A 27,017-nucleotide genomic window follows, 5' to 3' on the forward strand; every position below is an offset into this window, starting at 1 on the left:
AAAGGTTTCTGTGAGAAAAAACAAATAGGTCTCTTTAGGAAAGATGGTGAGGTACCAAGTGGGTACCCACAGGAGGAAATCTCCAGCTAAAGGAAATGAAGCCTATGATAAATGAGATGAGACAGCACACTGCTTCCCAGGCCAAATAAGAGGAGCTGGCGCCTAAACATTTGCTGCAAGGCTTGTGTTCCAAGTCTACCAGTGCCTAACAATATCTCTACAGGACAAGAAAGTCAAAACATCTGAAATTGTGTTATAGACATCATACCATTTAAATCCACTATACCTCTCATTTCTGTTTGCTTAACTGCTGTTCAAAAATGTCAACTTTGGGACTTCCCTGGTGGTCCAGAGGTATAGAATCTGTCTTCCAATGCAGGGGACGCGGGTTTAATCCCTGGTCGGGGAATTAAGATCCCCCATGCCACAGGGCAACTAAGCCCACGTGCCACAACTACTGAGCTCATGCGCCTCAACGAAAGAGGCTGCATGCCACAAATTACAGAGCCCACTCTCCATGGAGCCTGCACACTACAACTAGAGAGAGAAAACCCGCATGCCACAACTAGAGAGAAGCCTGAGCCACAACATCCCACATGCCTCAGCGAAGATCCCATGTGCTGCAACTGAGACCCGACACAACCATAAATAAATAAATAAATAAAATATTTTTTAAAACAATGTCAACTTTCCCAGGCCATTTATCCTCAGGAAGTTAGTTATTCTTCCCCAAATGCTCTGCATACTTTGGGACCATGACACAAGTCATTCTGATTTTCCAAATCCTCCTCGTTCATTGATTTCATGAAAGAATTGATTTAAGCCTGAATCTGTAACTGGATTGACTTTTTGATATGTCTGCAAACTTAATAAGAGCAGAGAACTTGCTTGGCTTACTCACAGTTTTAATGAGAGCATGTAAAGGCATTTCCTTACTCTTAATAAGGAAGTCTGGAATTAATGAAGCCATGTTAAACAACAAAGTAGTTTTTAGATGTGTAAATATTCACAAAATAGTATACTAATTGTGATCATTAGAATAAGAATACCAGAACATAAAAATCCAAAATAAGCTTTGTTCCCTTTCAGTAATGCTTTCTTCTATTTGTGAGACCTTGGGAAATAATTTATTCTCTTACTGTGTCAAGGTCCTTATCTATAAAATAAAGAATAAAACTGTACCTATCATTCACGGTTGTTGTGAGGATTAAATATGTTACTGAATGTAAAGCACATGTGATAATGTCAGCATATAATACTCAATAAATGTTTGCTATTATTATTGTATAAAATGTCATTTTTTAAGGCATCTACTTCAAAGTTTCTTTAGCAATTTTCTTCTTTTCATTGTGGAATTCTACACACTGTATTGAAATACTCTGTCTATTTAAGACACTCTTTGGTCTAAGGTAGTAAGATGTTTCCATACTTAAAATTAAGCCAAAGTATATAATTTAATTCAGAACAACATGATAATATACGAATTAAAATAACAGGACCAGAAAAAGCTCCTTTTATTTTATCCCAGGCCACTGTTTCGGCTACATGGTATCAATGAAATTAGTCAATAAAAGCTCAGAAATTCTGTCTAATCCCTTACTTTAATCCATTTCCCAAAAGGTGAACAGTAGAAGAAAGTGAAATTTAAAGTAAAAATTTGGAAATAGTTTTACATAAATAGAAAAGTCAGGATCTAGGGTATCTACATTTTTCACAAGAGTCTAGAGTAAAAATATCTGTCATATTGTCAGAAAATTTGTCAGGCTTTCTGGCTTAAAACCAATAAACACTACATAAATAATAGTTTCATATTTTTCAGTATTCAATCCACCATAGCACATACTCCTGGAGAATGCTAAGGATATTCTCTAGCTAGAAAGAACCATTGGTTTACATGTCCTGAATAAAATTCCCATCCGACTTCTCCACCCACATTGTCATTTTAGTCTTTGATCCTTGATGATTATAGGTTAGTAGAATATGAAAATAGTTTGTCTTTCTCTAGAAGGACTCTTAGGCTCTTATTGTGTGGATAAACTGCAGATGATAATTTAAAATAAGACAGAGTAACCTATTATTAGGAGTCATTAAGCAAAATAATAATTGCATATAGGATCTTCCAAATTTATAGTGGAATAAGAAATCCTAGGACTTCTTTGCATTTCGTTTACACAATTCTTAAGGAGAGAGAGAGAAGGAGAGACTGAATCCCTTTCTATAGTCAAACTGGTTTCTATGGATGATTACAGAGCTGAAACTGTCACTGAATTCTGCTTTCCTCAGCAATGGAAAATAGAGGTTCGCAAAGCACTTGGTACCTCTCAACTTATCATTTAGTATGAGATTTAAAGCTGTCACTGATGTCACATTATTAGGGTATAAGGCTTGATGCCATGTTGACACCAAACTCCATTTAAAAGTTTCCAAAAATATGCAGGGTGTCTTGTTCTGACTTTTACAACCTTCAATACAATCATCTTGGACGTCAAACAGAAATCAGTGATTATAGTAAGCTCCTTAATGCTAGAGAATCAGGGCAAAGACATTTGCATTCTGATTCTTTGACCCAGAAAATGTGCAAGGTAATAGTAATGAGATGAGTTGGGCATATGGAAATGCTCTAAGTGAGAAATGATGAGAGTCTGGACTTAAGTTGGAAAAAGTGCATACATCAGTGAAATAAATAATTTAAAAGTGGATTGGATCAGGAGACCTATTTGTGACCGGGGATGGAAAGGAGAAATAAAGGGCAGCTAAAAAACCTCTTGTTTTAGACTGGGTAGATGGACATGCTATAATATCTTCATATACTGGTGGGTAGAGTTTTCAAAAGAAAAGCCTAGAATTACTGCACCAATTCAAGAAGGTCTGGGACAGTTGTTTGAGCCAGTTCCACCCTATACATTATGAACAACTGTGGTTTCTCTCAACCTCAATTTGCTTTGCCTTCTTCTTCTCTGGCCCTGAGGCATATAATTAGAACCAGACTTTTCTTTAATCAGAATGGTAAGACCAGAAATTTTATTTACAAATTTGGCTCAAGGCTTTCAAGTCCAGGAAAAAGTGCAATCCGACCTAGGTTACTAATATACTTCATTGTAGTTTTAACATTCAGGTCTCTATTTTATTGTGAAGTAAGAACAAAACAAAACAAACAAAAGCATCCAATGTCATTATTTGAGGGTCAGAGTGCTGGAGATGAACTAGGATGGAGTTTCGGAACTACCTATGGTGAAGAACCAGTTACTTATTTTGAAAAAATATATAATGTGGGCAAACTAATACTTACACAAAATAAAATAAAAAGTGAATCATTAAAAAATTAGATTAAAATGCAAACTATCAATTCTATATTACTATTACATTTAATTTTGACATAAAATTACTCTGCCAGTTTGCTATAAAAGTTTTTAAATGCTTTCGATTACTACCTTTGTGTTATGGTGCACAGTGGCAAAGAGCTCACAGACTTCTGGTCTGCCAAGAGGTTTCAAACCAATTCTGAGGTTGAATTCAGAAGGAAATAGTCAGATAAGCACTACTGAAGAATGAAAGAGATGTGCTTGGGGGAAGGACATGAAATGTGCAATAGCCCTGAATCACAGCTGAGATATGAAAATAAAACTGTGAGTGTTTTACTAGTCAGACCTCACAACCTAGGAGGGAAAAGCTGCTAAGACTGGAGTTGAGTGTGTGTCTATTTTTGACTGGGTGGAAAGAAAGGTATGTTGGAGAATAGGAGTAGGAGAGGTTGAAAGACAGGAGTGGGATTTCTGAATCTAAGATTAGAAGTTTGAATTTCCTGTCATACTTTTAGATCTCCATTACAGAAAATTTTTAGAATGATACTATTTGGAGTCTCCTAAAATATCAACTTGCATTCTTACATAAATGATCACCTGTTCCTCTTTTCAGCTTATAATTTTTCCTTTGTGGTTACAAAGTTGTCCAACAGGAATATGTCCTCAGTCCTCCACTCAAAGGGTAGACCCTTTCTCAGATGCAAATATTTACAAAAGTAATCTCAGAGTCTAGCAGAATAGTTTTATTTCTAGATGACACTTCATGGAGGAAAGATGACCTGATATAAGTTTATTGACTGCCACTCATTAATCTACTATTCAAAATGTTAAAGTTAAGAAGTTTTTGACATTTCCACCCCCATTTGGGGAAAGCTGTCTTCAGTATTTTTTTAAATGACAAGTAAAATTTGATATTGAATTGCAAGGAATTTGAATTCTTGACAGATTTAATGATTTTGACAGCACCTAATTCAAATGGAGTTTCACAGATCTCTGGGGACCACAAAATAAAGAAACCTAAATTATTCCAGTGATGGAAAAAGATCTCAAAATAGAATAAGTGACATTTACCTGACTTGTCAACCTTTGAACCTTACCCATGATCAATGAAGGCCTCTCACAGAAGTTTCTCTTCTCAAATCATTACTAACCAAAGGAACCCCCTTTGAGAAAGTGTCATCTATCAAAATTGACAGCTCAAGGGACAGTACATATAATGCAGATATTTTAAACTAATGATTCCAAGAATTCACAGGAAACTCTGTAGAGAAACTGATAAACTTAGCTGAATTCTTAAAAAAAAAACTGACAACAAATTTAATCCCAAAATTCTGATGTGGTCTTATTTTAACCATGTATACAGATCATATATACCCATAGTGAAGAGAATGAACATATAAGAAAAATAGAATTTTCTAGATTTAGATATAAAAATCAAGTACCAGGGGCTTCCTTGGTGGCGCAGTGGTTGAGAGTCTGCCTGCCGATGCAGGGGACATGGGTTCGTGCCCTGGTCCGGGAAGATCCCACATGCTGTGTAGCAGCTGGGCCCGTGAGCCATGGCCACTGAGCCTGCACGTCCAGAGCCTGTGCTCCTCAATGGGAGAGGCCACAACAGTAAGAGGCCCATGTACCGCAAAAAAATATATATAATAATAATCAAGTACTAGTGTTAAATGTTTTACTTAAAGAGGGTAATTACTCCAGAACATTATGTAAATCGGGCCAAAAATAGTAATAGCACTAATAGTTGGAGTAATAATAATAATAAATAAATATCCCTGGCATATTTACCAAGTGAAAGGCACTGTGCTAAAAGCTTTAATGCATTATCAGGTAGGTACTATTGCTATTTTTTAAACTGAGATATAACTGACCTATAACATTGTATAAGTTTAAGGTGTAACACATGTTGATTTGATACACATATACTGCAATGATTACTACTTTAGCTTTAGCTAAAACCTCCATCACATAATTACCACTTATTTTTTGTAGTTAAAACATTTAAGATAGAGTCTCTTAGCAACTTTAAACCACATAATACAAATTGTTAACTATAATCACAATGCTATACATTAGGTCCCCAGAACTTATATCTTCTAACTGGTAGTTTGTACTCTAACCAAAATCTCCCCATTTCTCCCACCCCTCCAGCCCCTGGTAACTACCAATCTGCTCTGTGTTTCTACCAGTTTGTTTTTTTTTACATTCCACACGTAAGTGAGATCATACAGTATTTGTCTTTCCTGCCTGACTTATCTCACTTAGCATAATGTCCTCAAGGCCCATCTATGTTATCACTAATGGCCGGATTTCCTTCCTTTTTATGACTGAATAATAATTCCATTGTGTGTATGTGTGTGTATTTGTGTATATATCATAACTTTTTTATCCATTCATTCACTGATGGACACTTAAGTTGCTTCTATGTCTTGGATATTGTAAATAATGCTGCAATCAACATGGGAGTGCACATATCTTTTCAATTCCCTATTTTCATTTCCTTTGGATATATACCCAGAAGTGGGATTGCTGGAGCATATGGTAATTTTTTTGAGTATCCTCCATAGTGCTCTCCACAGTAACTGAACCAATTTTATTTTAACAGATAAGACAACAAGGATCAGAGAAGTTGAAAGACCTACAGAATGTCATATTGATGAGTGGTAGATCAGAGATGTGAATGCAGACCCTGATAACATCATTTTATGTAGCTCCTTGTTCAGCCTGAAATACCTGTGTAGTGATCAGTTGTGTTATGCTACCCTCCCAGTAACAAGAATGTTGTGCTGGGATAAAGGAGACTTAAGCTGTGTTTCTGGTTCTTGAAACATATGGTTATGTCACTCTAAGTAACCCACTATTTCTAAAAGGCTCTCACTTTTCTTATTTGTTAAAAAAGTGGCTGAAATAGGTTTTAAGATTCCATCCAAAGTGAGGAATTTATACATAAAAGAGCTACTAAATAACTATCCTATGATGATTTGATCTACTGCAACTTTATCTTCAGCCAGTCAACTCATGTTTATAAGTTATAAGTACAATAACTAAAATAAAAGATTATAGACTCTTTAATGCAATCTAGCACACCATTAACAGCTACCACTAGAAATGACTCAGGATACATGCCCATCAAAAAGGTGTTTTAGTAGCACTTTCATAAACAAATGGAAAATTGCTGAATGTATATTTTATATTCTAAGTAATGTGTTCTTTCCAAATATGAGTCTGAGAATTATCTAAGCCTCTCCTTGAGATTTTTAGGTGAGAGATTGACAGTTTTATGACTTTCTGAATAATTGATTCTTAAGTGCTTTGTAGCAGAAATGACACCAGTCTGGAAGTCAGACGTGAATATTTATTTCATATGTAAAGAAACATGAAAACAAGTGGCAACCATTTTGCCACACAGAAATCATTCTAAAATCTTTGGAAAGATTGAGGGAGAAGAAATTGGTATTATTTTTAAACTAATACTATTCTGGGAGTTGGAGAAGTAAACATCAGGGGAACTCTATGAAGATTTTGTTCTAAATTCCATTACCATGAGTTGTAGACAATTCTATGTCAAATGGAGACCACTATAAACTCGTGAACTATGTATCTTGCTTAGTAAGAATTCTAAAAAGCAAACACAGAAATGCACACACACACACGCACTCACATATGAAGATTTTTCCATATCATCAACAAAACATACTTTTAAAACCAAGAACATAGGGGCCTCCCTGGTGGCGCAGTGGTTGAGAGTCCGCCTGCCGATGCAGGGGATACGGGTTCGTGCCCCGGTCTGGGAGGATCCCATATGCCGCGGAGCGGCTGGGCCCGTGAGCCATGGCCGCTGGGCCTGCGCATCCGGAGCCTGTGCTCCGCAACGGGAGAGGCCACAACAGTGAGAGGCCCGCATACCGCAAAAAGAAAAAAAAAAAAAAAAAAAAAAAACCAAGAACATAGAAAGAATATAATTTCAAATCAAAACATGTATCACTCAGTATACAAATCTGTTTGACTCCTAAGTTAGGACAGCGAGGTCAGAAAGAGTATTTCCTTAAGACAATTCCATTACAACAATTTATCTACATGTCCTCATCTCTGAAGATTAGATAGTGTCTGGGGAGTGAAGGACATCTGGCATTTGGCTTTATGAAAAAGTTCCTACAGTGACCTTATTTTTCTCATTTTGACAAGAGTTCAGTGAAGCATTATTGCTATTAGCAAGCAGCATCTGATTGCTGAAATAGATTACCAAGAAAATACGCTTTATAAATTGCTGACTTAAATAAACCAATAGGCCCTGAAAAGCAGATTTGCAATAATATAAAATAAAATAAAACATATGTTAGGAATAGAAGGACTGTAAATATATCAAAGTCAATTCATTTTTCATAATTTAACAGAGCCGCTTCCATGTTCAGTCGCTGTTAAAATACATCAGATGGTTTTATTCTTTTTAGGCTCATTACAATCACTCCTATACATAGAAATATATTGATATAATCTGGGAAAATTCTATTTCCTTTGATGATAGGAGGTTTTCCTTCCCTTAAAATGTAATTTTTACAAAATGGTGCACAGTATTTTAGAAATAAAGGACAGCTTTCTTTGTGTGGTCTCTATAATATGGCCTGTCATATTAAGGAAAAGACTATTAGTAATATTAATAAATCATATTGAAATGGTGATGAACTAATAGAATGAGAATTAACACTGTATCTGAAAAATATCTTAAATAGTAGGTGAATCAACCTAAATCAATTCACTTTCTCAGCTTAAAAATAGTATCCATCTCTCAATCTTTCATTTTCTTGTAATGTTAGAAAATAAGCATTTGGGATTTAATCATACACTGTACACTGGGTAAAATTCCTCATACAATGTCCCAATAAGAAAGATTTTGAATATGGAATAACAAATAGAAAGAAAATAAATTAGTACTGAAAATTTAGAAAGAGACACTAAGATAATAACATGAGCTTTCAAATAGAAGAGAAAAATAAGTACAATTTAAATTTTTATTTAGTATTATTTGAGATTTTGCCATTTTAATACAATCTCATTTCATTTTCCTTTTAACATCATAAGATTACATCTTCTATTGGTCACAAATTGTTTTGTTTCTTTAGTTTACATCTACATAGTTTATTACATACTTAAGAAATACTGTGATCAATGTCTGATATTAACACACATTATTTGCTAGATTATACCTAGGATAAAACCAATAGCTGTAAAGTAAGGCCAAAGAACATGAGCTAAGGATACAATCCACAGCTTCCCTGGTGGTGCAGTGGTTAAGAATCTGCCTGCCAATGCAAGGGACACAGGTTCGAGCCCTGGCCCAGGAACATCCCACATGCCATGGAGCAACTAAGCCTGTGTGCCACAACTACTGAGCCTGAGCTCTAGAGCCCACAAGGCACAACTACTGAGCCCACATGCCACAACTACTGAAGCCTGCACGCCTAAAGCCTGTGCTCCGCAAGGAGAAGCCATGACAATGAGAAGCCTGAGCACTGCAACAAGAGTAGCCACCACTCACCGCAACTAGAGAAAGCCTGCATGCAGCAACAAAGACCCAAGGCAGCCATAAATAAATAAATAAATAAATAAACAAATAAACAAACAAGCATACAATCCAAGGCCTTCTTATGTAAGATTTTTATAAAATACTGCAATTTAATTCTGAAAGATAATGAATTCTACTGTCTTGAAAATCACATGATTTTATGGGTTGATATAGATGTCTCATTAAATGAAAAATGTTGCTGTTTAACTCATTCCCCTTATATCTCTGATCAGATTAAATCTTCCACCGAGAATCCTAATGAAAATAATGCATTCCTAATGAAAATAATGCATCCCTTTGCTTTCTTAATTCCTTCCCAATAAAATTTTTGTGAGTGTGAAGAAAATAGAGAGATCACTTTTTGACAATATACTAAAATGAAAGCATTTTATGATGGATAGGAAACTTGAATTAATTTACAATATTAGTTAATTAAGTCTTCAGTTTCTCTCACTTGGCACAACCTAAAATTAATTATCAATAGCAAATGGCAGAAACTGCTCTATTTTCCAAATAGGTTTTATATTACGACATTGTGGAACTGTTCATAAATGTATCAATTATTCTACTTCATGTTATTTTTGCTAGTTTACACAAAAACCCAATGATTTTTGACTCTTTCTTGTTTTCCATAAATACTTATGTACAATATAATTTTCCTTGTAAACAGGATTTTTCCAGCCCAAAGGGAGGAAAAATAATTTGTGTCTTAATTTTATCTCACTGGTTTTGTTCAGCTTCAGTAGGTGTGTATATAAAAGAAGAGATTAGATAAAGGGGAATACCAGCAACCCCTGTTGCTAAGGTAAAGAATTTTAATTAGCATGATGATAATTTTGCAGCAATTCAGGTTCATTTCACCCCCTTGCTCCTAGTACATGCTAGCTGCTAAATGGTTCCTGTCAGTAATCCTTCAATATTTGTTTTGTCTAGATTTTGCTGCCCCCTGCAGAATAACCAAAAGCACTCATGAGTTTGGAGTCAACCTGTAACTTCAAGATGAAAGCACTCTCTTTCTTCTTGAGATTCTGGTATAAATAGATTTTACGTAGTAATTAAATATTACCGCTGCTTGACATAGCTTGCATTACAAGTGACAATCTGAATTTTCCTTTTGAATATAAAATATAGAAATAAAAAGTATTCCTTTCAACAACTCCTCCTGTCTTCTTCACATTGAAAAAATAGTGAATAATAATAATAGTGAATTAATAATATATAATATAAACTAAAATTAGAAAATACACCATACTGAAATCAAAAGCATCTTGGTGCACTACTGTACAGCACAGGGAACTCTACTCAATATTCTGTAATAACCTAAATGGGAAAAGAATCTGAAATAGAATAGATATATGTATATGTATAACTGAATCACTTTGCTGTACACATGAGATGAACACAACATTGTAAATCAACTGTACTCCAATATAAAATAAAAGTTTTTTTTAAAAAAGGATCTTCGTGCAAAGAGCTTACAGATTTTTATGTTATCACGATGGGATAATATTCTGAAACAACTGGAAATTTGAAGGAAGTTCTCCAATAGAAAAGCCTGACTATATGTAAAGATGCATGCTTAGAAACTTGATTGTGGCCTGGTTTTATTATGACTGTTAACAATACTAGTCATATTTGAGTCCTGAAAAAGATATTTCAATGATCTAACTAAAAATATTTAGATTTTCACTGTGTTCTGAGAAAAGGGCAATATTCTGATTAAAAAAATAAAAGGTAAGAAGTATATTTTAAATACATTATTGAAAAAACATGGGATGTTTTACTATGGGATAACATTTATTATTTTCTTTTTTATAAAATTAAAATTTAGATACAAAATTATAAAGGTTTTATGAAGATATTTGAGATAATTGCTATTTGCTAATTACAAAAGTTAGCATGACCTCTATTTAAATATAAAGCCAGAATCTAATATGTTAAAGTGGTTTTATATAAATATATATGAAGTTAATATGAACTATTTATAACTTAATATGAACTATTTATAACTTAATATGAAATATTTGACTCTACTTTTTTTTAAATTTCCCATCTAGAGTCTGTCATACAGAATGAAGTAAGTCAGAAAGAGAAAAACAAATACCGTATGCTAACACATATACATGGAATCTAAAAAACAAACAAAAAAATGGTCATGAAGAACCTAGGGGTAAGATGGGAATAAAGACACAGACCTACTAGAGAATACACCTGAGGACACAGGGAGTGGGAAGGGTAAGCTGTGACAGAGTCAGAGAGTGGCATGGACATATATACACTACCAAATGTAAAACAGATAGCTAGTGGGAAGCAGCCGCATAGCACAGAGAGATCAGCTCGGTGCTCTGTGACCACCTAGAGGGGTGGAATAGGGAGGGTGGGAGGGAGGGAGAAGCAAGAGGGAGGGGATATGGGGACATACGTATGCATATAGCTGATTCACTTTGTTATAAAGCAGAAACTAACACACCATTGTAAAGCAATTATACTCTAATAAAGATGTTAAAAAAAAAAAAACTTCAGGAGGTAAAAGCTTAAGATTTTTAAAAAGTGAACTCAAAATGATGTCATATAAAAAGGGTTACAACTAAACACAAGTTGTAAACATATATATTGCTCCTCTATCAAAATTTCAGGTTGGTTAATGGTTATAAAGGCCTACTTTTCACCTATGGAGCAGAAACTCTAGTTTTTATGTAACCAATATTTCCAAAGTGTCCAATCACCTTTATTTATTCATATAATAAATGATTAGTCAAGCTATTCACTTCTAATTTTGCAACTGAAACAACTGATATAGAGGAGCTAATATAGGCTGTCTCAGAATCACACAGGAAGTTGATAAAAGGTCCAGAAATATAACTGAAAATGTTATATGTCCATTTATGTCTTATCTGTATGAAAAAATTAAATATATGTTTCCCAGAAAATTTTAGGTGTCCTAAAATTAACAGAAACTTCATTTGGGAAACCATTTATTAACATTTTTATTGCAGCTTTCATCATTTTTTCCCTCTCCAACAGCCTACCTCTATCCAAGTTCCCCTTCATACCCTTGTTATAAATTCAACTATTGGATCTTGTCAAAACCTCTGTTTAATAAAAACCATGACAATCAATAAAAAGCCTAAAATAACAGAAAATAGGATAGAAACATGCAAGACACTACCAAAAAATCCTGAAGTGTGGATATACATAAAGGCAAAAGTAAATTAGATGGGACTGAATTATTTGTTCAGGCTGATTTTCTGTGACTCACAAAGATCATCTTGCAGGGATGGGTACTTCTGGGTTTCACGCCATTCTTGGAGGCAGAGCACCCTTTCTGATTGGTCAAGTCCTTCTGCTCTCTGGAAATGGTCTTAGAAACTCATTATAGACATGAACAACCTAAATGTCTACATTATCTAAGCAAGGTGTGTGTGTGTGTGTGTGTTACATTATGAGTTAAAAAGAAATGCAAAAACAAAAAATAAGTAGTTTCATTTATGGTCTGTCATATTGGCAAACATTAAAAAGTATTACTCCAGGGGCTTCCCTGGTGGCGCAGTGGTTGAAAATCTGCCTGCGACACGGGTTCGAGCCCTGGTCTGGGAAGATCCCACATGCCGCGGAGCACGTAGGCCCGTGAGCCACAACTACTGAGCCTGCGTGTCTGGAGCCTGTGCTCCGCAGCAACGGAGGCCGCGATAGTGAGAGGCCCGCGCACCGCGATGAAGAGTGGCCCCCGCTTGCCACAACTAGAGAAAGCCCTCGCACAGAAATGAAGACCCAACACAGCCATAAATAAATAAATGAATGAATGAATGAATAAATAAATAAATAAATAAATAGCCAAGCATTTGAAGCCCTTTTAAAAAAAAAGATTCCTGGGATCCACCTTTGAACTTCTAGATGGGATAAACACCAATGATTTGCAGAGTAAACTCCCTGTAATTATATTAAAAAAAAAAAAAGTATTACTCCAATCTGTCTGTGTGGTGCAAGGCGGTTACTTCCATACTCTTCTGGTGGGAATATTGTTATAGCCTTTTTGAAAATAAATTAAGCAAACTACATAAAGATATGTTACCATATAAAGATACCAAATGATATTCCGTCTAGAAAACTATTCTTAGCATGAAGCAGTCTGGGCAGGACTTCCAGAGTGGCAGAGTAAGGATCACCATAAATCTACTCCTTTAGGAAGATAACAAAAACACTGGAAAAATGGTCAAAATCAGTATTTTCAAGGCTACAGAGTTAACCAAAGGCTTTCAGTAATCTGAAGATTTTACTTTAGAAAAATGCTGTACTTGGAGCAGCAGGATTTGTGGCATTACAACCAGACCTACTCCCATCCCCATATCTATATCTCTGTGGTAGCCTTGAAAACTAGCAGCCTTGCATGCCTTGGAGGATGCCATCTGGGATTTAACCCTTCAAATCATGAAACCCCAGAGCATTATCACTACTGAGATCTGTTTCACAGCTTTTTGGGAAAGCCCATTTCCAAGATGTTTTCATTGTATTGATTTCCAGTGGAATTCAACTCCATTGGAAAAACCAAATTTTCAGAGTACTTATCGAAAATAACCCATGGCAACTATTTTTCATCACAGTTGACTGAGGCTGGGATATTGAAATGGAGCAGGACCCTACGGTCCTTCCCCCTCCCCCCCTCCCCCCGCCGTGTCCTCAGCCTGCCTTTTGTCTGGGGGGAAACTTTAGCCAAACAAGTTTAATCAGAGAAGCAAGACAATGCAGAAACAAAGGAAAACAGTCAAAAGAGACCAAATAATTATAGTTTAGTCATTAAGCCAGCTCAAGGACTTTACTGCCTCCTCAAGGGCTATAGATAACATTCTGAGACATATCCTGTGAGCTGTCTTACAGACACCGAAACCCCCACCAGGTGAAAGAAGTTAACTACATGATGACCAAACTGGAGCCATGACGTAAGCTGCCACAATTCTGGCTTCAAAGAAATGGGAACAAACCGACCCTGGAACTAAAGACTAACTGTATTGAAAACAATCAACATGACGCTGATAAGACCACTGCATCACTAATTTCAAAATGACTGTCAGAGCTGACTATGCTGTTTCTGCATGTAGCGCCCTCCCTCCTTTTATGAAAGGTCGATAAAATCTCTTGCCTAGTGATTGTCAGTGGGACGAGTCAGCTTTTGGACAGGAGCGCACCCTCCCCCCACCCCCAGGTTGCTAGCCCCCAAAATAAAGCAAACTTTCCACCAACCTTGCCTCTTTACGGGCTTCTGAGCAGCAAGCGATCGGATCCCCAATTTCGGTAATAGCTTTTTGGCGTCCTACGTCAGGCTGCTGCGTTCTCGCGAGGCTGCTGCGTTCTCGCGAGGCTGCTGCGCTCTCGCGACATCTAGCTCTCCCGGGGTTTTCCAGAGTAGAGCCGCGCGCCATGGCGATGGCCTGGGGTGGTTGCAATGAGCTAGGTGCTTGTGGTTAGCTGGCCCCCAGAGGGGGATTTTGGGGGACGTTCCTAGCAGCTGCCGAAAGCATTTGTTTCGGGGATCCTCCCTGTTTCTCCCCTGCTCCTACTACTAGCTGCCAAGTTACGCTTTTCCTTAGTGGAACGGAAACATGCATCTGGATGAGCTGACGAGCTCCAAGACTGAGAAAGTCCACCGGTGGGCACAAGGGCAAACTTCTCTTTTGAGCATGAAGTGCTATTTGGGCATTTTGCCAGTTGGTTCTGACGTGGGTCTGATGTTGAGAACCGTTTGTGAACACAAAGTGCTATTGGACATTTTTGCCAGTTGGTTCTGATGTGTGTCTCACATTAAGGACCGTATGTGAGCATGAAGTACTATTGAGCATTTTTGCCAGTTGGTTCTGATGTGCTCTGACGTTGAGGACTGTTTGTGAACATGAAGTACTATTGGGCATTTTTGCCAGTTGGTCATGACGTGTGTCTGACGTCAGTGACTGTATTAGGGAAGTGTTTGGGACTCCATTCAGTCATCCTCTTGGCAAATTTGTGACAGTTCTGTCTTCTGGTGTGTGAATGTATATTCCATTTGTGTGACTGCTATTTTTGTTGTATTTTGTAAAATGGGAAATTCAGGTTCAATTAATTAGAAAAATTTTAGCGATGAAATTATGACTCTCAAGAAAAAAAGATATTTTTTTTAACGTATAACAAAAGTATTCTTCAGACTCCAGAGAAAATTGGTTAAGATGAAACTCTTTTGAAACTCCAAAACTGGATCTTTTTACATATGCAGTTAGAAAAGCTAGCTTGATAAAATACTGTTTTCAGAATTCTGACCCTGAGAGAACAAAAATATGCCTAAGAAAAGGCTTGAAGTTAACTCTTATCATGTCCTTGAAATACAAACATAGCCCACTTTGCCTGAGACTTCAGCCTTGGGTTAATTAGTAGAACTTCAAAAGATGTTTGGGTTTATTAAACACACAACTTGTGCCACATTAAAGAGAAATTATGCTATGAAAAAAATGTTAAGCTTTCAGAGGTTATAAAATATGTTCTTAAGTTTGCCAATCAGTAAATGCTGATATAACAGTTCAATTGTTTATTTCTTGGTTTTGTTAGGGTGTTTAAGGGTTAAAAGTTGTGATACGTAATTAAAGCTACTAAAAATGATAAGAGAAGCATTTTAGTATGTAAAACAAGTAGGATATGTGTTGTCAGCGAGAAAAGGTATAAAAAGTGGAGATATTTTTATTGAAGAAAAAATAATTTTTTTCTAGAGCTGGTTGTTCCTGGATGGGGAAAAATAAGGGATAAATCATGTGAATACAAATACTGGATAAAATGTTTGTGAAAAAAGGAAACTTTGAGAAAAAATGTTGGATGTTGTCAGGAGTGATTAAGATTAGATTGGATTTAATTAGGTAAATGAGCTTTGTTATTAATAGTAAGCTGGTACAAGACTGGAGTTTGGTTTTCTTTCTCCCTGTTAAGAGAACAAAATTTTTCTGGAATATCAAGCTGCTTTTTATAACAGATTGTAAGTTTCTTTCTCTAAGTAACTTTGAGTATTCCAAAGGGCCCCTAGGCATCTCAGAAGAAATATTAAAGTAACTAGGATTATTTGGTATGTTAAATTATATGGAAAACATTTGATAACTTTCAGACCATATTGTCTGTGGAAAAACTTTAGCCAAACAATAAGTTTAATCAGAGAAGTGAGAAAATGCAGAAACAAAGGTAAACAGACCAAATAGTAATAGTTTAGTCATTAAGCAAAGACAAGGACCTTTACTGCCTCCTCAAGGGCTATAGATAACATTCTGAGCCGTATCCTGTGAGCTGTCTTATAGATACTGAAACCCCCGCCAGGTGGAAGAAGTTAACTACATGATGACCAGACTGGAGCCATGACATAAGCTGCCACAATTCTGAGAACTGTCTTCAAAGAAATGGGAACAAACTGACCCTGCAACTAAAGACTAACTGTATTGAAAATAACCAACATGACGCTGATCAGACCACTGCATGACTAATTTCAAGATGACTCTCAGAGCTGACTGTGCTGTTTCTGCATGTAGCCCCCTCCCTCCTTCTACAAAAGGTCTATAAAAGCTCTTGCCCTCTGACCGTCAGTGGGAGGAGTCAGCCTTTGGACAGGAGTCCACACTCCCTCCCCTAGGTTGCTAGCCTCCAAAATAAAGCAAACTTTCCTTTCCACCAACCTTGCTTCTTTATTAGCTTCTGAGCCTCGAGCAGCTGGAACCCCACTTTCAGTAACAATATCATTTGTTAAAACAAGATCTTGGCTAGAAACATTTGGAGAATGAAATGTGCATAGGGAATTCTGAAAACATATTCCTGGGAATTTAGAAGGCTGAATATATATGCCGAGCTACACACATGGTCAAGAGACCTGAGAGGGTACCAATCTCTCACTGCTGTCTAACTTGAGGTCCTGCACAGGAAGTGAAGGCTTAACAGATTTGTGAACTGCCTGAGCACCGAACGCATGCCCCAACACACACACATACACACACATACACACACATACACACACACACAGCACGTGGCAAAGGGCGGAAAACTTATTGTTCAAGGCATTTAAGAAAAACTCTAACCAATCATCTGACTCCATTTAGCTAACTGAATGCAGACTTCAGTGACTCACACATCAGGAAATACAGAATCCATCCAGGAAAATCAGTAAACAAAATACAACAATAGCAACAACAACAACAAGTTCTAAGTAGGGGAAATATGATTTCCAGAGCTGCCAACTTACATTATCTAAAATAAACAGTTTTGGCAAAAAGTTATGAGACATATAAAGGATAGTACACGAACACACAGAGAAAAACAAAATTAATAGAAACTATCCCTGAGAGGGCACAGATATTGAACTAAGTAGACAAAAACATTAAAATAGTGATTTTAAATATGCTCAAAGAAATAAAGGTACCTGTGTCTAAAGAATTAATGTATAGCAATGATGTCTCACCAGATACAGAATCAAAGGAACGAAGGAAGGGAGGGAGGGAGGGAGGAGGGAGGAAGGAAGAAAAGAAAGAAGTTGTGGGGGAAAAACAAACAGAATGAAGCAGTATTATTCTCAAATATTTAAACACAAAAATGTTTATTACAGCTTTGCTTATAAGAGAAAAATGATGGAAATAACATTAAAAAAACAAGCAGTTTAATTTCATTGTTTTGATGTGGAGAATTGAGTCAAATATTCTGAAGAAGTTTAATCGTTTAATAAATTTATGCTTGACATCCAGAGGTAAGAGCTGTGAACACACATCTCTGCAGAATTAATGTTAATGTGAGTTTTAAAAACAGTTAATTTGTTGGTCAAGAGGTTAAGGATTATTCACATATATTACCTGAATTTCGTTAGTGCACCTCTGCATAGCTTTCTTTGTTAAAGATGAGAAAATAATAACTAGTTACAAGAAAATTAATAAAATACTCTAAAGTCAAAGTTTTAAAAAAAGTCAAATTCTGGCTCAAAATGTAATGTGTATTTGTATAAAGTGAACTTGTTTGTTTGGCTTCTGTTTGTTTTGGTAGACAGCTTATAGTTAGGTCTTGCTTTTCTTTTTTAATCCACTCTGACAATTTCTGTCTATAATGGTGTATTTAGACCATTCCCATTTAAGTGAACACTGATATAGCTGGATTAAAATGTACTATGTTTGTAACTGATTCTATCTGTTGTACTTACGTTTTGTTTCTTCGGTTTTTTTCTTCCTTTCTTATTCTCCCCTCTCATTGAATTGAGCATTTACAAGATTCTGTTTTCTCTCCTGCCTTAGCATATCATTTATATTTCTTTAAAAATATTTTTAGTACTATAAGTTGCCTTACAGTATTTTAGTTGCCCTAGTATTATTGATATGCATGTACAGCCAATCCGTGTCTATATTCGAGAAACACTATATGTACTACTTCAAGGGTAGTTCAGGTACCTTATAACGGAGTATTCCCAATTTCTCCCTTCTGGCCTTTATAAAATCTGTGACATTCATTGAACTTATCCATCTTCTATAACCATGTAATATATAGTTTCTATCATTACTGTGAACATTTATATATTTTATCAGATAAGAATAAGAAAAAGAAAGGGGTTTATTATCCCTTCATTTTATTACTTATCTTGTGCTTTCTTTTTTCTTCTTTCTTTTTTAAAATATAGATTGAGTTCTGATCTATGTTATTTTCCTTTATTTAAAATGTCTTGAGGGGCAGGTATGCTGTGACGAATTCTCCATGTGTCAGTTTTTCGAATAAAGTCTTTATTTCTCCCTCACTTTGGAGGATAATTTTGCTGTATATATAATTCCAGATTTATAGTTTTTTTTTCTTCAAATATTTCCCTTTGCTTTTCTTGTTTGTATTGTTTTTGACAAAAGTTGGCTCTAATATGTTTTTTTCTTCTGTAAGTAAGGCATATTCTCCTCTCTCCAATGGCTTCTTTCAGGATTTTCTTTTCATCTTTGGTTTTCGGCAGTTTGAATAGGATATGCAAGTTGTTTTCAAGTGCAATGGTTTCTTTTGATTTTGAAATGGATCCATTGATTTTAGTCTAAGTGGCACAATTACTTTTAAAACATTATGGGCTTCCTATGTATTAGCTTGAAACTGACTCATTATGAGGGGGGAGAGGGAGAAACAATGTCACAAATCTCTGTGAATAGGCCCCTTTCAACTTCAGTCTGTCAGTCAGGGTACTATGGGCCAACACCAGAGTTGTTCTTAGAAGTCCTGTTATAGTGTTCTGAGATTACTGGACATGTTCCAAAGATACTCTGAAGATACTCTGAAGCCATTTTATCTCACTTAGAGGACCTATGAAGCACCACTTAAACCTTTTTGAGATCTTAACAAATGTTTTTATGACCTTAATTATGACACTGTGTTTTACTGTCAGTGTCCTAAATTTGATCCTTATTCTGAGGCCATTTTTATTGGAGAATATTTTTTTTCTGGGAAACAACATGGATGAGAAATAATTTTATTTCCCAACAGAGAAAGTCCTGGCTACTTTATACTTCTTTTATACTCTGTTTGAAAATGCAACATTTCCTTCTCAAGCTCATCTCTCTCCTCCCATACTTAATCATACTTAATTTAGAGGCAGCTAAAGGAAACTATTTGGTAATTTCACAGTCTGCCTGGAAATCTGATTAGCCAGGTCCACCAGTTAATTAAATATCCTGTTGTCCATGTTACCATAGAGGATATCATTAATTTACTAACAGCCTATAACTTGGCTCTTTTTCCTCCGGCCTCTCAAAGAAATTTTGCTACTGCTATTCCAGCCTTTCACTAACAATCTCCTCTTCAGGTCTTTGTTAAGTGCCTGATCCCAAAGTTATGGCATGGGTTTGTTGCAAAAGAACTCTACTTTCTACTTCAATTAGTGTTCCCTCTGTAATAATCCAGCCCCCAAATTATTGGCTTGACAAAACAAAGATTTAATTTCTCAGAACTCTTTCATCTGTACTGGGCTTACCTGGTAGTTTGTTTGTTTTTTGTTTTTTTGTATGTCTTGCCAATGGTTATGTGAACAGCTACAGTTAACTGGCAAGTTGTCTGCAATCTTGGTTCATCTGGGACACTTAGGCAGTTGGATTTCTCTCTCACTCCAAGTAGTTTTGAGGCATCTCTGTCTGAATGTAGTCTCTCCATCTGGTCTTTTCATTTGGAAGTTCCAGAAGAATAGCTAAACTTTGAACATGAAGAATCAGAGAAGCTGCTTGACCTTCTTAAGGCTCTGGCCCAGTACTGGCACACTGTACAATCTGTCACTTTCAGTTTGGCTAAAGCAAGTCTCTGGCCCAGTACAGATTCTAGAAGAGACAACACAAGAGCATGACTAGTGAATGTCTCTGGTTCATTGATGGTAACCAATGTAATGGACTATCACAATTGCATAATCAGTATAACCAATGGTATAAAATAAGTCTGGAAAAAAATGGCTACAGCATTAAGAAATCCTTAAAAATGTTTTCTGTATTTTTGGTTTTGGTTATGATAGGATTGGGGAGATAAGTAGGGATAAGAATGGGACAAAAATTATCTGCTGCAATTTATTTACCCACTGAAATGTTATTTCTTTATAACAAAAATGTTTGCTAACACTACACTTTAAATAATAAAATTTCTAAATTGACATCTATAACTCACATTTAGAGCTTGCTGCTACTGTCACAACTACTTTTAATGATAATTTTAATGATTTTTGTTGTTGTTTTACTGGTCTGATTTGAATTGTTGTTAACTAAAAGAAAAGAACGTGAATTAAATTGCTATTTGGTAAGTAGAAGTGAGACATTTACTGTATAAGTCAGCAATGAAATAAGTCATGTAGTTGACCTCTAAAATGTCAGTTGAAACAAACAAAATCAAAACAAACTGTGACTCCTATAAATAAATACATTAATGGCTTGCATCTTAGTCAACAGGAACATTAAAGTTGAATGGCAACACCTGATTATGCATTTCTAAAATAGAAGAGCCATATCATGTCTTGTTGGGTAAAACAGTGCATTACTCCAATTTGCACAAATATTTTCTTTAGAGGAGTCATACTGTGTTTGCAATGATTTCATAATTTTCTAGCCCAACTGCATGCTGTGACTTAAATATAAGTGTAGGCTAATGGGAAAAAGTAAGGAGGAGAAAAATCACACATTATGACTAAAACCCAGAAATATACAGATGTAAAATTCTACATTATATTCCCAGATTTTCCATTTTACATTTATGTTCATATAACAAAATGTTTGTCTGGAGTCTAAATGGATTGTCAGAGTTACATATATTGTAGATACCTTACTCAATCCTGTTTCAGACAACAATAATTCTAGTGTTTAGATAACTCCCAAGAATATGGCAATGTTTAAGAAAAAACATTTTATCACGTATCTATGGAATACATCCTGTTATGTTTAAGAAAAATATATCATGTATGTATGGAATATGTCCTGTTATGAATTTTATTTATAGGAATAACGTGAAGCAATTAATTAATATTAATTTCAATATAATAGATGGGTTTATCTGAAAACAAAACCAAGATGCTTAACACTAAATTCTAAATGTTTTGTGAGGGTGAAAAAGGAATATATTTTATGTATTTATTTATTTTTAGAGTAAAAGGAAGATTTTGCAATACATGCCATTTTTATTGAAGTATAGTTGATTTACAATATTGTGTTAGATTTGGGTATACAGCAAAGTGATTCAGTTAGACATATATGTATATATCTATATTCTTTTTTCAATTATTTTCCATTATAGTTTATTAAATACAAGCCATTTTTAAGAGAGAATACCAAGACTACTAAGAAATAAAATGTCCCTTTTTTTGGTGGGGGATCAAGATGTTCTAATTGATAATTATATAGGAGTATTTCAGAATTGCTACTTGTAGTAGTGAATGTTAATGACATTTACATATAGAAAAAATTAAAGAAAAATCAAGGCAGTGATGGTATAAAGAGACCCACTATTGATGACTGCTTACCTGGGTGTTTTACATGTCTCCTGAATAATGATAAATAAACTTTATTACACGAATTGTATTCGTTTTCTCACAAAATAATGAATCTCAGACTTAAGCATTTTTAGTATTTTCCTAATGGCAGATACTGCATTCCTAGTATGCTTCCAACTTTTCTGTCTTGCTAATCATATCTGGTTATAGCTATCAGACCACAGCAACACCACAATACTAATAACTGGAAGTACCTAAGGCTTAAGATTCCTAAACAAAATATATTTTCTCATAGTTTATTCTCCAGTTTTCTGGTTAGACAATGTTGAGAAGGAATGGTTTTAAACCCCATTAGTAATAGATTCTTGCTCTGGACAAACCACTGTTCTTCATGAGGTCTCTCTGGGAAATAAATGTCCAGAATATAAAGTGATGTAAATTAACACAATTTTAGGTGTGAATTTGGCCTCAAGATTTTATATATTCGCCTGGGATAAGCTAAGTGACTAAGTGACTAAGTTTCTCTACCTGTGACTCTTTATCTGTGACTTAAAGAAGTGTTAATCTGAACACTCAATCTCAGTTTTTCTAGAGACTATCTTGGATGGCAAGAAGAAACAGGAAGGAAGAAAAGATATAAAAAGAGAATAATGGACAACACTTGAGCAAGATTTGACTAGGATGCAGTCATAGCCGAATCAAAATCAATGAGTCAACCTTTCAAAGTAATAATGAGAGTTAGTGAGAAATCCACCCAATAGCACAGTGACCAATACAATATTACAAAAGGACCACTGAAATTCAGATTGCCTACAGGACTTGTCAGCCTACCTCACACAAACATCCCTATCTAAAATAATTTTATTTCATTAGACACCTCTTCTGAGCATCCACATAGTTAAATAAGAAGATTCATCTATTGAAAAATTATTTATCAATGATCTGAATTTCAAAATAATATTGAACATTTACTCTATGAAAAGTATTAGAAGAGGTCCTGTGGTCTACAAGATAAGGTCCCTTTGTTTTCAAAGATTGCACTCTAACAAGGGATGATGCAATATGCATACAACAAAGAAAAAGAATGCACCACTTACTGATTACCCACTACATACCTCAAAATTACTTAAGCATTTTAAATATGTCACTTAATTTAGTTCTCAAGAAAACGGGGTTGGGGGGAATTCAAAATCATGTTTCACTCTAAACTCTTCTTTCCTTTGTGCCACCATTTCTAATAATATGCTTAATATATAATGGTATTCCATGAGCATAAATTTCAGTTTCTGCTATATCTGTTTTTAGGAAATGGAACATATATCCTCAAATGCCAGGAAGTCTCATTAGAGATCATGTAGCATATGGTGCATGATAAATCATTCCACGCCCACATTTGTAAGTGTTCAGCATGCAGAGAAAACTTCTACCTTGAAGCATATGGTCTATTGATAAGAGCTAAGATGTTGTTTTATTACTGTAATAATTTCTGCATATATTTGTAGTGCCTACCATATTTATTATATATAATACAGTTATAATACTAAAGGTAATACTAACATGTGTTGTATGGTTATTATGTCCAGGTATTAAGCAACATAATTTTATATCCTTTATTTCATTTAATTCTCATAGCAATCCTAAGATACTAGCATAATTACTTTAAAAATTTCCAAGTAAGAAATGGTGTTTATAGGGCTTCCCTGGGGGCGCAGTGGTTGAGAGTCCACCTGCAAATTCAAGGGACACGGGTTCATGCCCCAGTCGGGGAAGATCCCACATGCCGCGGAGTGGCTGGGCCCGTGAGCCATGGCCACTGAGCCTGCGCATCCAGAGCCTGTGCTCCACAACCGGATAGGCCACAACAGTGAGAGGCCCGCATACCACAAAAAAAAAAAAAAGGGAAAAAAAAGAAATGGGGTTTATAGATGTTAAGTAATACATACAAATCACATAAGTGATCAGAACACTGAAAAGATTTCAAGATCTTATTTATCACACAAGCTAATTCACTATGCGTAAGAAAAAAATTGTTTTAAATGGAAATGCTCTTGAATTACCTAACTCAGACAAACAAAAAATTTAAATGCTCAAAATGAAGATAAAAATCACAGCTTTCAGTTTCAACAACTTATGGAAGAGGCATCTAAGGTGAAATGACTAATTCTATTGGAATAGTTTAATTCATGGACATATGAATAATAATAAAAAAACATTTAATATTTCTTACTTTATGACACTATATCTATACAAATTGAGTTTTCATATTATTCTCCAACAGAAATCAAACATAAGATTGGACTACATGTCTCACTAAACCGGTAGATTGTACTTAGTAACATATTAATATTAAATTGTTATATAACTTTAAAATAGAACTTATTAAACCGAAACTACCAATTCTATTTTATTTAAATATTTAAAAGCAATGTCCTTTAATTAATTTGACATCTTCTTATTTATTTTTTCCTTATTATGTATGACACAATAAATAGGACTTTTAAATTATCTGCTATTGAAGTTTATTTAGGTAGAATAAAGTAAGATGGCTAGGGAATATGTAAGCAATCTCTCAAGAAATTCCAAAAGCAATTGTCAATGATTATACCCCTTTTCACTGTGAGATCACTGTAGTGACAAATATCAACATGAACTTTATACTTATAAAGAAAAATGACACAGAGCCACAGGTTTGCTTATATTAAGCAAATAGAAATTTTCAGTGCAGTCATACTATATATCAGGGATTAGCAATTTTTATTTGTGACAGATGAAGTGCAACCTTCTGTATTTAGCATTCAGAGAAGGCAGGAGGGCTGAGCAACCCATCTTGATGCACAGGCATATGTGACCTACTCAAGTCTGAAGGCAGAGAGAACTGAAACTAAATTCACAGGCAGTCTGGGCCATACACTGAAACCAGGCAGCAAGTGTATGCTACTTAAAAAGACACAGGAGAGGTGAGAGACTTAGACTCACGTGCAATGCTGTCAGGGAAGATTACTGAGGGAAACTCCACAGGTACTAAGACCTTGTAACAAGTACCTGGCAGTCATCCTTTCTATAATACCATGGGAGAAGTGGACAAGCCCTGAGAAAGGTATCTCTTGCGACTTGATGCCTGATGAATGGTAGAGAAAATGAGTCAAATCCTCCCATCATTCAGATCTCAATCACTGCTAAAGAAAATGTGTAACCCTGGCATCAAATAATTTCATCCTATGGTGAACCGAATGTAAATGAACCACAACAATTCCAAGAAGCATTCCCCTAGAGACTTCTTTGACTAAACTGCCCCAAATGAAGACGTGGCAGAAGAAGAGGTATACCCTTTTCCAGACATAAATAATACTTTCATTAGAATCCTGTATATAATTTCAAAAAAAATCACCAGACATGTGAAAAAGACAAGAAAATATGATTTATTGTCAAGAGAGGAAAAAAGTCAACAGATCCAAAGAGATTAACCAGATGCTTTAATTTTCAGAAAAAGACTATAAAATAAATGTAAACAAATGTGTTACATAAATTATCTCTGGCTATAATAAACATGTTAAAGAATATAGTGGAAAAGGTGAACAAGTTATATAAACATGTAGGGAATTTCAGCAAAGATATAGAACCGGATATGAATTCTAGAAATAAAAACTATGATATCAGAGACAAAGAATTCTTATGGGCTTAACAACAGACTGTAGACAGCATGAAAACATTTACTGGTCTTGAAACCAGGACAAGAGAATTATAAAAACATAAACAAAAGAGGATAATGTGAAGAAGAAAATGGAAGAGAACATTCTGAGATCAGTGGGATAATATCAAATGATGTAACATACATGAAATGGGAGTTTAAGAAGGAAAAAGATATACTAGTAAAGAAATATATTTGAAGAGATAATGGCCAAGGTTTTCCAATATTAATGAAAACTATCAACCAACAAATCTAAGAAGTTCAGTATATTCCAAAAAAGAGTAAACACACAAAAGAACTTAAGAATATTAAAGTAAAATTACTGAAAAACAAAGAAAACAAAGACATCTTGAAAGCAGGCAGATAAAGAGGACACATAAACATGTAGGTAACATAATGCAATAGATGGTTGATTTCTCATAAGACACAGTGAAGACCAGAAGACAAAAATGTGACACCTTCAATGTGCTGGAAAAAGGAAATCATCAACTTAGAATTCTCTATTTAGTAAAAAAAAATCTTTCAAATATGAAAGTGTAATAAGTTTGGTCTTTGAAAAACAAATAGTGAAAAAAAATTTATTTCCAGACGTTCACTACCAAAAAAGTTATTTGAGTTGCAGGAAAATTGATGTAAGACAGACGCTTGGCTCTGCAGGAAGAAATGGAAAATTCCAGAAAGAGTGGTCACTAAATATAAAGCACTTTTCTAAGTAGTTATAATTAAAACCATTTCAAAGCTATTAATTGTTTAAACTTAAAATAATAAAAATGAAATATGGAGTAATAGTTTATAGAGAAGTAAAATATATGACAAGAGGAGCACAAAGGTGGGATCGTTGAAATTGGAAGTGTAAATGCACCTCTGCAAGGTTCATTTTGTTGTAACAATCACACTGTTCATGAAGCTGTACACACACACACACACACACCCCACACACACACGTATACACACACTTCCCCAACAAAAACTGCCTTTAAGAGACTTCAATTTTATCAGAGAAATTAGGAAAGTACAAAAAGCAAATGCAGTAAAAACAAAAATAAATGATACAATAGAGCATATGACAAATGTGAAGAGAACAGAGAGAAGACAGAAATTGATTCAAACCAATGGGAAGACAGTTACTGTGGAAGAGACAATATTGCCTTTTCTCTGGTCTTTGAGAGAAAATAGATATGCTAAGTGAAATAAGTCAGGATAATAAGAATATATATTTTTATTAAAGTACAGTTGATTTACAATATTATATTAGTTTTAGGTGTACTACATAATCATTCAATTTTTTTACAGATTATACTCTGTGAAAAGGAAGTAAGACACAAAATGACATTATTGGTAATTAATAAGAGAATATATAGAAAATAGGAGGAAAAAAACCCCTTAAAACTAAATTATTATAATAGAGAGATTTTATCAAGATATGATTCTACATTTTGTCAAAGTATTGTTCTACTTAGTTAAATAATTGTATGATTTTTCTCTCTTGATTGCAAATATGAATGC

This window comes from Mesoplodon bidens, assembly GCF_964165515.1.
Source record: "Mesoplodon bidens genome assembly, chromosome: 12".
Taxonomy (NCBI): domain Eukaryota; kingdom Metazoa; phylum Chordata; class Mammalia; order Artiodactyla; family Ziphiidae; genus Mesoplodon; species Mesoplodon bidens.